We start from the raw sequence: 10123 nt of genomic DNA, 5'->3' as shown, positions 1-10123 counted from the left end.
TTCTTTGAAAAGGTGCAGAAAGACGGATGGATGGAAAAATGTCCCCAGAGCTTCCTCAGGTAGGTTTGATTAACGTGCACAGTGACTGCAGCGTGATATCATCACACTTTGGGGTGTTTTTACGCAGAGATCAGAGTCAAATGTCATTTCCAGCCACTTGGTTCAGATCAGACAGCACAGTCACAACCAGGGGAACAGGCTGGAAATATCCAACGTGATGCAATTTTAAAGATCACAAACCCGGACTCTCTCCTCTGTTAGTCGAACTACAACCTCCTGGCTAATAATCCGCTACAGACGTGTTTCAGTCACCAAACTGTAACTGTGCTCATAATGGAAGGTGACGAATTTATAATTTGACTGATTAATAACCGACTCCGTCAGCAGGAGGCGCCACACTCCACTCTTTTGTTTTTTACATCCAGCTGATGCAGCGTCTGCAAGTCTTGTAGAACATTTTCCTCCTCACCTTAAAGGCCGGTGAAGCCCTGAATCAGTCACAAAGAGCAGGAGGAAAAGATGCTTTCATGTTCAGGCCACGTCGGTTTAATGTGGCACCGATCTACAGAAAAAGATCGAAGGATGTCAAAAGAATTTCCATCAACCGAAGCGTCTTTGTGACACTCTGGTGATAAATATGCAAATAAGTCGTGTCTGGGCCCATTTGAACAACCAGTTTGTGACTTGATTTGAAAGCAGCTGTTGAGAAATTCAGAAAGTGACGTTCAGAGCTCATCGTTTTCAAACCAGGCAGCATGGTGGTGCTGTGGTTACCACTGTTGCCTCACAGCAAGAAGGTCCAGGGTTCGAATCCCGGTTTGACCCCGTTGGGTTCTTCCTCCCACAATCCAAAGACATGCACATTAGGTTCATTGGTAACTCTAAATTGCCCGTAGGTGTGAGAGTGAGTGGTTGTCTGTCTGTCTGTCTGTGGCCCTGCGATTGGCCGGCGACCAGTCCAAGGTGACCCCGCCTCTCGCCTGAAGTCAGCTGGGATAGGCTCCAGCTCCAGCTCCAGCTCCCCTGTGACCCTGACGGATAAGCGGTATAGAAAATGGATGGATGGTTTTCAAACCATCAAACTTTTCAGATCAAGTAACCGCAGATCAGCGTCTAAACACCTAAAAAACCCTGTGAACAATGAAATATGAAACTTCCAAGGAGGTGAATCATGTTTTTACACACAGACTTGTATTTCAGCTGATTCCTCTGAACTGTATTGTTTTTATTCATGTTTTCCTTCTGTGCTCGTTGCCTTGAGGGAAGAGTGGTGGGACCCGCTCTCTCTCTCCTCTGGAGCTTCCAGTCTTGTTGCTGACTAAATATAACACTCTATCCTTTGTAGCTCGTGGAAACATTTGCTGAAAGTGCGAAAATGACGCAAAGAAACAAGTCCAAACTGTCCTCCCTTCGTTTGGCACCGACTTTCACAGTGACTGGAAAAAGCCTCTGACCTTCGTCTGTGTCTCAGGACGGTAGAAGCTCCTCCTGGTGGAAAGAGGAAGTGGTCAGACTTAGTCATCTCCTCACAAGACAAGCTGTCACAGAGGAGCTTCTTCTGTTCTTCTTCTTCTGTGTCCTTCCCCCGCTCTTCTCTCCTCACGTCTCCCATCGGCTTCGTCGTCCGTCCTTTATGCTCCGAGCATCTCAAACTCCAACTCGGCTCATATTTGTATGTTTGCAGTAAAGTCAGACGGTTACTGCTGCTGCTGCTGGACCCCCCTTTGTTTTCAGTTATTTGCTCTGTTCCGACTAAAGACGGGAGAAATGCTGAGGAAAAACTTCATCTGGATCTTCTCACTGAAATACAGACATTTACAGTGAAACATTGAGGTGCATCCTCACAGAGAAAGAACCACTTGAAGCTTGTTTGGCACATTGTCCTCTGACCTGTTTACAGTGTACTGAACGGCCTCTGAAGACACCGATCTACATGTTCTATTCTGTTCTATTCTATTCTCTTCTATTCTGTTCTGTTCTGTTCTGTTCTGTTCTATTCTGTTCTGTTCTATTCTATACCAAAGTGTTGAGAAAAGAGGATGTTTAGTGGGTTAACCTGCAAACTATTGTATCCATTCATAAAGAAACCAGTTTTCCAGTTTCCCAGCACGTGTGTGTGTGTGTGTGTGTGTGTGTGTGTGTGTGTGTGTGTGTGTGTGTGTGTGTGTGTGTGTGTGTGTGTGTGTGTGTGTGTGTGTGTGTGTGTGTGTGTGTGTGAGACTACTCTGGTCTGTGACATTAAATGTGGACCATGACTTTTGATCTGATAACCTGTCCAGTCTCGGTGCCTCTGAGGTGCAGATCAGGTTTAATCCTGTCAGAATACCCACGCGTGCTTCAGCACAGACGCTGACATTAGTTAAAAATCAGTTATAATAGTCATTGCTGCCTCAGAGGGAAGCTGAAGGGTTAAAATGGGTTTTAATTTCATTCTTATGACCATTAAAGACACACTGGGACACTATTGATCCCATCACAGGGTTAGTCGTCCCTGGTTTTTTAAACAGGAGACATGAAATCAGTTTTAAAATGAACACAATCACCATCTCTATAAAACTCAGTGTGTTTGTCTGATTGTTTAAAACCATCAATGTGAATCTTGATTGATTATTTGTTTGAATTATTTTCTGTAAGAAGTAAAATGAAGCACTTTAATTAAAGTTATGAATGTAACAACAAAGTCTTTGGGATTCAACATTTGGGGACCATGAATGTTTACACACTTACTTTAAATTAAAAATTTGTCCTGAGAAAAAGACAGTAAGTGCAGTATATCCTCTGGAGACCTTGAATGTCTGTATCAAATATCATAGCAATTCATCCAAAAGTTGAGATATTTTAAAGTGAACCGTAAATATCAACCTTCTGGTGCCGCTAAAAGAAAAGTCAGAGGGTTACTTAAGTCAGTAGGATTCATCCTCTGGGGACCATGACTGTATCAAATATCATGGCAGCTCATCCAAAAGTTGTTGAGATGTGAAGCAGAACCCGTTATTACAGGTATTTCAGACTGCTAGCGTGGCTAAAACACCACATCCGCTTTGTTTAGCTCTTCAGAAGAAGAAATAAGTCACTCAGATTTCATTCAGAACTAAAAATGTCCGTCCCAGTAGGAGATTTCAGCTCCTCTCATGTGTTGGGACCTAAACTGGGTCACCGACCAGGTTTCATTATTGGAGGCTCCCAGAGTGCCAGAGTCAGCTCCTGACATCTGGGTCGCGGTGAAGTTTGTAACCTCTCACTCAGCGAGCAGGATGCTCAGGCAGGAGGCCTCTGGGGCCCCGTGTGGTTTGAGCAGCACCCATCGTGTCCTCATACGGGACGGGTGCACAATTGATCACAGTGCCTCCATGACATCTGAATACACAAACTGGTTTTAAGGCAGAACGGCAGTCACAGCGAGGAAACGTTGGCATGTAGCACGTCCAGTCTTCATCTCCCAGCTGTGTTCGTATCAAATAACAATGTAGTGCTTTAAAGAAATCACTAAAGAAATCTGTCAGTCAATCTGCTAATTTGCATCCAGTGCGTCAATTTACATTTAGTTTTATTCTAGAAATGTGATAATACAACTCGGTGGGATCTGAGAGTCTTTAATTCACTGCTGCCGGGACACGTCTGAGCAGCCTGAGCGACCGCATGCTTACGTCGTTCAGAAATCAGTCGGTTTTGCTGCTCCAGCTGACAGATTAGTAGAAACGCTCCACACCCAAAATACACACACACACACACACACACACACACACACACACCACATGCACAAAGGAGTCAGTCTTTCGTAAAGTGGAGAAACGTTGGTCCTTTTCAGTGGATCATGTGGGAAGACTTTTATTCAGACTGAACCTGCAGCAACAAGAATCCTGCAGGTGACATAACACGTCCGTCCGTCTGTCCTTCTCCTATCGTTATCCCTTCTCCTCACGGCTTCCTCTTCTCCTTTTCGTTGTGGCCAGTATTCGTGGTCTCTTAGCTCCAGACCTTTGTTAAACACCACAGGAGAAAGAAAAAGGTTACTGTTAGCAGTAAACATCTCCACAACCACCGGACCGATTGTTATTCAGATTCAGATTCCTTTATTGTCATTGTGAATAAATACGACGAAATTTAAAGCACAAAAGTGAAACGGGACCCATAAAAAGTATAAAAGATATAAAAAAGATAAATTATATTCCATTCATACTCCACACCCACACTACATGCATGCATGTCCCTGAAAATATGCAGTGATCATAAAATAAGTCATTTCTACATAAAATAGTCCCAAATTATTGCACAGGCCTTATGAACTGTGGTTCAGATATTCAAGGTCCTCAGAAGATGAATCCTGCTGTTGCTTTGTCCAATACTTTGGTCTGGTTATAATAAATACCCGCATAGCAGATGTAATTCTTACTTCAGGGGTATGTCGTGGACAAAGAGGCAAAAGGAAACACAGGTTTAAATTATAAAACTGTGTTTATACACCCCCCCCACCACCAAAAAGAATTAAAAAACACATAGAGGACAAATGAAGTTGAGTTACAGACCCTCTAAAGTCTAACAAAATAAGATGTTAACTCAACTAACAGGCCGAACAGACGGAGACATCAGGGCAACATTTATTCTGAAGGATCAAACCAATAAAACACACAGACGGAGAAAATAACTAAAGCTCAGAACAAAGAGCACAGCAGGTAAAATCCTCAGCAGTCACACATTCATATGAGCAGTATAACAAATTGCTAACACACTAAACTAAGATGGTGGCAGATACTGTATATACTGTATGTAAGAATGGGACATCACCCATTGGTTGGTGGACGGCCATTTTGAAGCCTTGACTTTGGCTTTAGGGGCCATCTTGGTTTTTTTTTTTAGAGCCAGAAGTGACGTTCATTCCCTCCTCTGATTATCTGGTTACAAGCTAGTCCCTCCCTAAAGCCCCGAAGACGTTTACTTAGCATTTACGTCTGATCACCTCTGTGTGACTAACAGACGCTTTATACAGGTTTAGGAGGCATAACCTCTTAAGACCTGAGCTCTTGTTTGATATGCATTTTTTATTTCTCCTTGCTATTTGGGCTTATTGGACCCTGATAAGTATAAAACCTAAGCATCATCTTTTTACATGGTGTAGTTTTAGAGAAACATTATGTCCACATATGTGGACAATCGGTGTGCAAAACTCTTTATTTCCACCCTGAACATAGCAGGTTTTTTTTCCTGACTGCTTTTGCATGTATTTATAACACATACAAAACATATTTTGAACATGTTTTGAAAATCACGGTGCAAAAAACAATATGAAATATCAACAATTTTGCCCACATACATGTCCATACGGCCCCAGCTAAGCAGAATGAACTACTATGGTAATATAACCCAAGATGTGATGTCCACGCATGTGTACGCCAGCTCTTTAGAGGATAAGATCGATAAGAATCGATGTTGTCCACACAGCTGTGGTCACTATAGGGTGGCAACAGACCTGTGTCCCAAACGCAGCTCAGAGATCCATATGCAAGAAGTAATTATGTGAACTAAACAGGCGATCGAGCGTCTGCCAAACGCAGCTGTAAAATATTCTACGTCTGTTAAAGATACAGGTTTTTATTTGACGTGACAGCTGTTGGAGCAGCAGTGCTTACAGTCCAATAACTGCTTCGTGTTTTCACACCGCTGGGACAGTTTTTAGCACTTTTCAGAAAGCAGCTCATGACTCAGTCAGAGCAACATCATTTTTTCCACAGAGATCAGATCTGGTGTTCTCTGGTTTTATCCACAGTAAAAAAGTGAGAGAACGATCTTTAGTTCTTCACTTTGCTTCCATTCGTTTGTCTTGGTAGGTCTGATCTAGTTCTTAAAGGCTTTGTTTGATAGGTGTGGTTTGTCTTTGCTCTCTTATTACTTAACACACACACGTTCATGTGGACCAATCCGGTGCCAACGTTCAGAGCCACTGCATGAATTAATGTCTTTTATGTAGTGAGGTGGAGAGGAAGGGTGTGGATGGATTGTGCCTGAATGTCAAGCTGGAGACTTTAAGGGTGAAAATGTTGCTCCACTTCAGTCCAGACTGAAAGATCTGTTGATATATAGTATATAATATAATAATATATATTTTATTCAGAAATATGAATTGAATCCTCACACACCTTGGCGAGAGCAAAAACTAAGGGACTGAGCTAGTTGACCCCTTATCCCTGCGTTCATCACACACTCACACACACACATCTCAGCAGCACCATGATGTAGCACTGGCAATGTATGTATATTTATTTATTTATTATTTTTCTCATTTAATTAGATTTACGTCCTTAGGGTTTTTTTTTTTTTTCTTTCTTGTATGTCTGTCTTCGTCTGTGCAGAGCCTGTTCACTTTGTTCTTCTCTGTTTTGTTCAAAACTGAAAAAAATGAAAATAAAATATTGAAAAAAAAAAAAGAAATATGAATTTAAACAGCCAAACTTCAACAACTTTTCCTCAACAGAACAAATAAATGTAATTACTTTTTTAGTTTTTGTACTGATCCTCCTGTTTTGTCTCATAGTGCCGTCTTTACCTCCGACATCGACGAACAGGTAAAACTCTGCAGAGACAGTCTTCACTTAAGCGTCGCTCTAAAGGCGCTGACGATGCATTGATCCGTGGGATTTGTAGTATGAGAGGTGGGAGTGCTGTTTATGGACGGGCCGTTCTTAATAGTCACATGAAGTTTGACATGTCTGACCTACAGGATGAAGACTTGCTGACCTTCACTGTAGCGCCACCAGCAGGACGTCTCTGTGCAGACATCGATGGTTCCCAGGGGATGTATCTTCGGGGGATCCTCTTGACTTCTCTGACTCTGGCTGAAGTGATTTTTAAGTGTTCATTCGTTGTTTCAGAGTCGTTTCGTTTCCACACGTCAGTTCCCACGAATTCATGAATACAAACTACGCTCAGAGAGTTGGTGCTGTCTCCGTTTGATTCAGCTCCACCTCCGTGTCTGCGTGTCCCAACAACAGATCTTCTGTGAGGTTTATTTTAATTTCAACCTTTTCATTAGTCAGAGAGAACAAATTGTCTTTTGACAATGCTGGAGTGTCGCTCTGTGGCCCGAGCTGTAACCTTTTAGCTGCTGACCAGCGTCGCTTCATCAATGCTGTTCTGTCAGAGTGTCGGAGCTGTGGGTGGAGAGCGGCTGTGAAAGTCTGTTCGTCTGAAGTATTTCAGTATCACAGTACTGAGAGTTAAATGAGATGATTGTCTGTACTGTTGATATGAAGCTACAGCAGGTTAGCTTAGCTTAGTCTGGTCCAAAGATGGAGAACTATCCACCTCTCAGCACCACTAACAAATGAATCTTATTTAATCCACACAGAAAAGAAGTGGAGTCTCCACTGAGAGTCGACCTCACAGAGACGAGAAGACGAGAGAAAGTAGTAAACCTCCCAGCCTCTGTAGTGAAATATCTCAACATACTTGTGTGCAAAAGCGCGTACGTGTGCGAGTGCATGAACATGCGGCACCTGAGGGTCCCAGTTTGGGGGGTTTTGTGCATCCTACGTCGTGCACACGCTCCAAACGCAGCACAGACTTCGTCGTGTCCCTCTTTTGTGGCTGTGGATGGATTTGGATCCTGTTGTTGGGATAAAGCGCCACATGTCGCTCACACTGTGGGTGTTAATAGCTGCTCCCATGTGTGAGAGTGCTTGTGCAAGCCTCCCTTCTGCCCCTGCTGCAGCACTGCCATGCAATTACTGTCAATAGGAGGACTTCCTCATGCAACTTTCCCCAATAAATGAGGGATAAATAATGTTAATTACCGCCTACTGAACCTCCAGAACCTGGAGACCTGCAGGGTCTGAGCTGTTTGTTATTTACAGGTGAAAAATCGAATGTTTGTCCTCGGGGTTTCGCTTCTGCGTCCACCGAATGTTTCTCATGGAAACATTCGAAATGTGGCAGAAAGATTTTGAAAATCTCCCTTCACAGCCGTTTGAGCCGACAAAGAGCCGAGATGAGTGTTTCCTTTATGAAATGCAGCCATTCACAGCGCAGCCGGCGCTCTCATGTTCACACTGAGACACTGAGTCCAACACTGATTATGTAACGGGCTCCATTGACTTTATGGTGACGTATTTGTGCTTCTAGTTGCGCTAAGGTGTGCACAGACCTACATACCTCCTACCAAACACACACACACACACACACACACACACACACACACACACACACACTTTTCCAAAATGCCTGTTTTCTTTTCATGAACACAAACACAATGTGCCCATTTAGCAGCAGAATAGAGTTACACTGAGACAGAGAACGAACAGGAGGCAGAGAGAGTGTGAGAAGAGAGGCTTTGTGTGTGTGTGTGTGTGTGTGTGTGTGTGTGTGTGTGTGGCAGGTTTAACCTGATCTGTCAGTTAGAAGAGGAGGATGCTACAGTATGTCACACAAAGGTGCACATTTGCATCGCTGTACTCTCTTTAACCCTTTAAAACCCACTCGTTCAGAACAATAACTGAATGTGTGCTTTTTTTTTCTCCCACATTCGAGTTCTTTCCCTCAAATTAACACAGTTTCTTTTTTTTTTTTTTTGATTTTCACACAAAACTCTAATTTTACATTGAGGTGATTAAGTAAATAAAATCGAAGCACGAGCAGCTCTTCACAAGACTCAGATCCACTTTGAAACACAAGGACGTCCCGCTAGACTGGATTTAAATGACAGGAGGTAACACCAGCTGTTATTATTGTTGTTGTGGGGGTGAAAAATGACTCACAGTCTGTGGTAATGTTAAGTCAGCCCACCTCCCATCCTCTGAGTGGGCCTTTTGTCTCCATGAATTTTTACAGATGGCTGTATTGTTTCATTATCAGTTGCCATTCTCCGGCTCTTTTGGTGCATCCTGTGCCGTGATTTTGACCCCAGACCAGAGGCAAAGCAGCGCAAAGCAGCGCGTCAGAGAACTCGTCGATGCCTCAGAGGCGCCTGGAAGACATCGAGCAAACTAAAAACCCGGTCGTGCAACACAATGACAAGAACTGCAACATGTTGGATCCACCTGTGTGCTTTAGTCTGAAGATCAGACAGACTGGTGAAGGATCGTGGGACGTGTGACCCCCACTGACCCCGATCGGTCGTGCAGTGGTGTGAACAGCACGGCGGTCCGACGACTTTGAGAGTCAAGTTTTTAGGATGAGCTGCTTTGTTTTCTTAGATTTAAACTCTGCTGTCATTAGGGTTAGGGTTAGGGTTAGGGTTAGGGTTAGGGTTTCACTTCGTCGCACAGGCTGCAGCTGCATCAGCAACTGGAGCTAAACAAGTAAATATGGTGGGATTTCTAGGATTTAAAGAACTTTCTTAGTCAAGAAGATTGATGTTTCCAGTGTTTATGCTAAGCTAAGCTAACCGTCCAGTGGCTGTAGCTTCATAATTATATGAACATGACTGTCTCACACACACACACACACACACTCAGGGAGGATTAGCATCTCTGGCTGGTTTGCCTGCAGCTGCTTGTACTTTGCACACAGAGAAAACATGCTGACGCTGCAGCTTCTGAACTGATTTGAACGCGACGGGACGTGTGCATCCAGTGGAAGAAAAAAACTTGAGCTTCACAAAAAATATCTGAGAATCTCTGCAGCGGGTCCACGTGCACGCTCACAGGAGTCGTGCACCAGGTACTTCAGATTTAGATTCTAATAAACACGGTTCATGTCTGACTGGAAATAACATTTACTAGTCTCAGTTTCCTTTAGCTCCAGGTTTAGATCAGAACAATCACCATTTCTTTGTAACGCTGAAGGGAAAACATGAGTAGCGGCTAACGCAGTCAGACTTTTGGTGACGCAGGGACAGAAAGAGAGAGACACCGAGGTGATGACAGCTCGCAGAGTCTGTTTTCATAGTTTGGCGTGAAGATCGACGGTCGGTATTTTAAGCATTTGACTGATTGCCAAAAGTGGGCGCCGCCTCGCCTGTTACCAGGTTACGTGGTTACATGGACCCAACGAGAGGAGAAGCTCGTGGTTTATGATCATTCGATCTGTGGGTGTCGTCTCTGCAGATATGCAAACACTTTGCTTGTGTTTGCATATTTGTACAAATGTATGAAAGAGTAATGACAAGGAAGGCTTTTGATAAACACTGTTA

Source organism: Pempheris klunzingeri, chromosome 2 (assembly GCF_042242105.1).
Source record: "Pempheris klunzingeri isolate RE-2024b chromosome 2, fPemKlu1.hap1, whole genome shotgun sequence".
Taxonomy (NCBI): domain Eukaryota; kingdom Metazoa; phylum Chordata; class Actinopteri; order Acropomatiformes; family Pempheridae; genus Pempheris; species Pempheris klunzingeri.
This window is presented reverse-complemented; position numbering follows the sequence as displayed.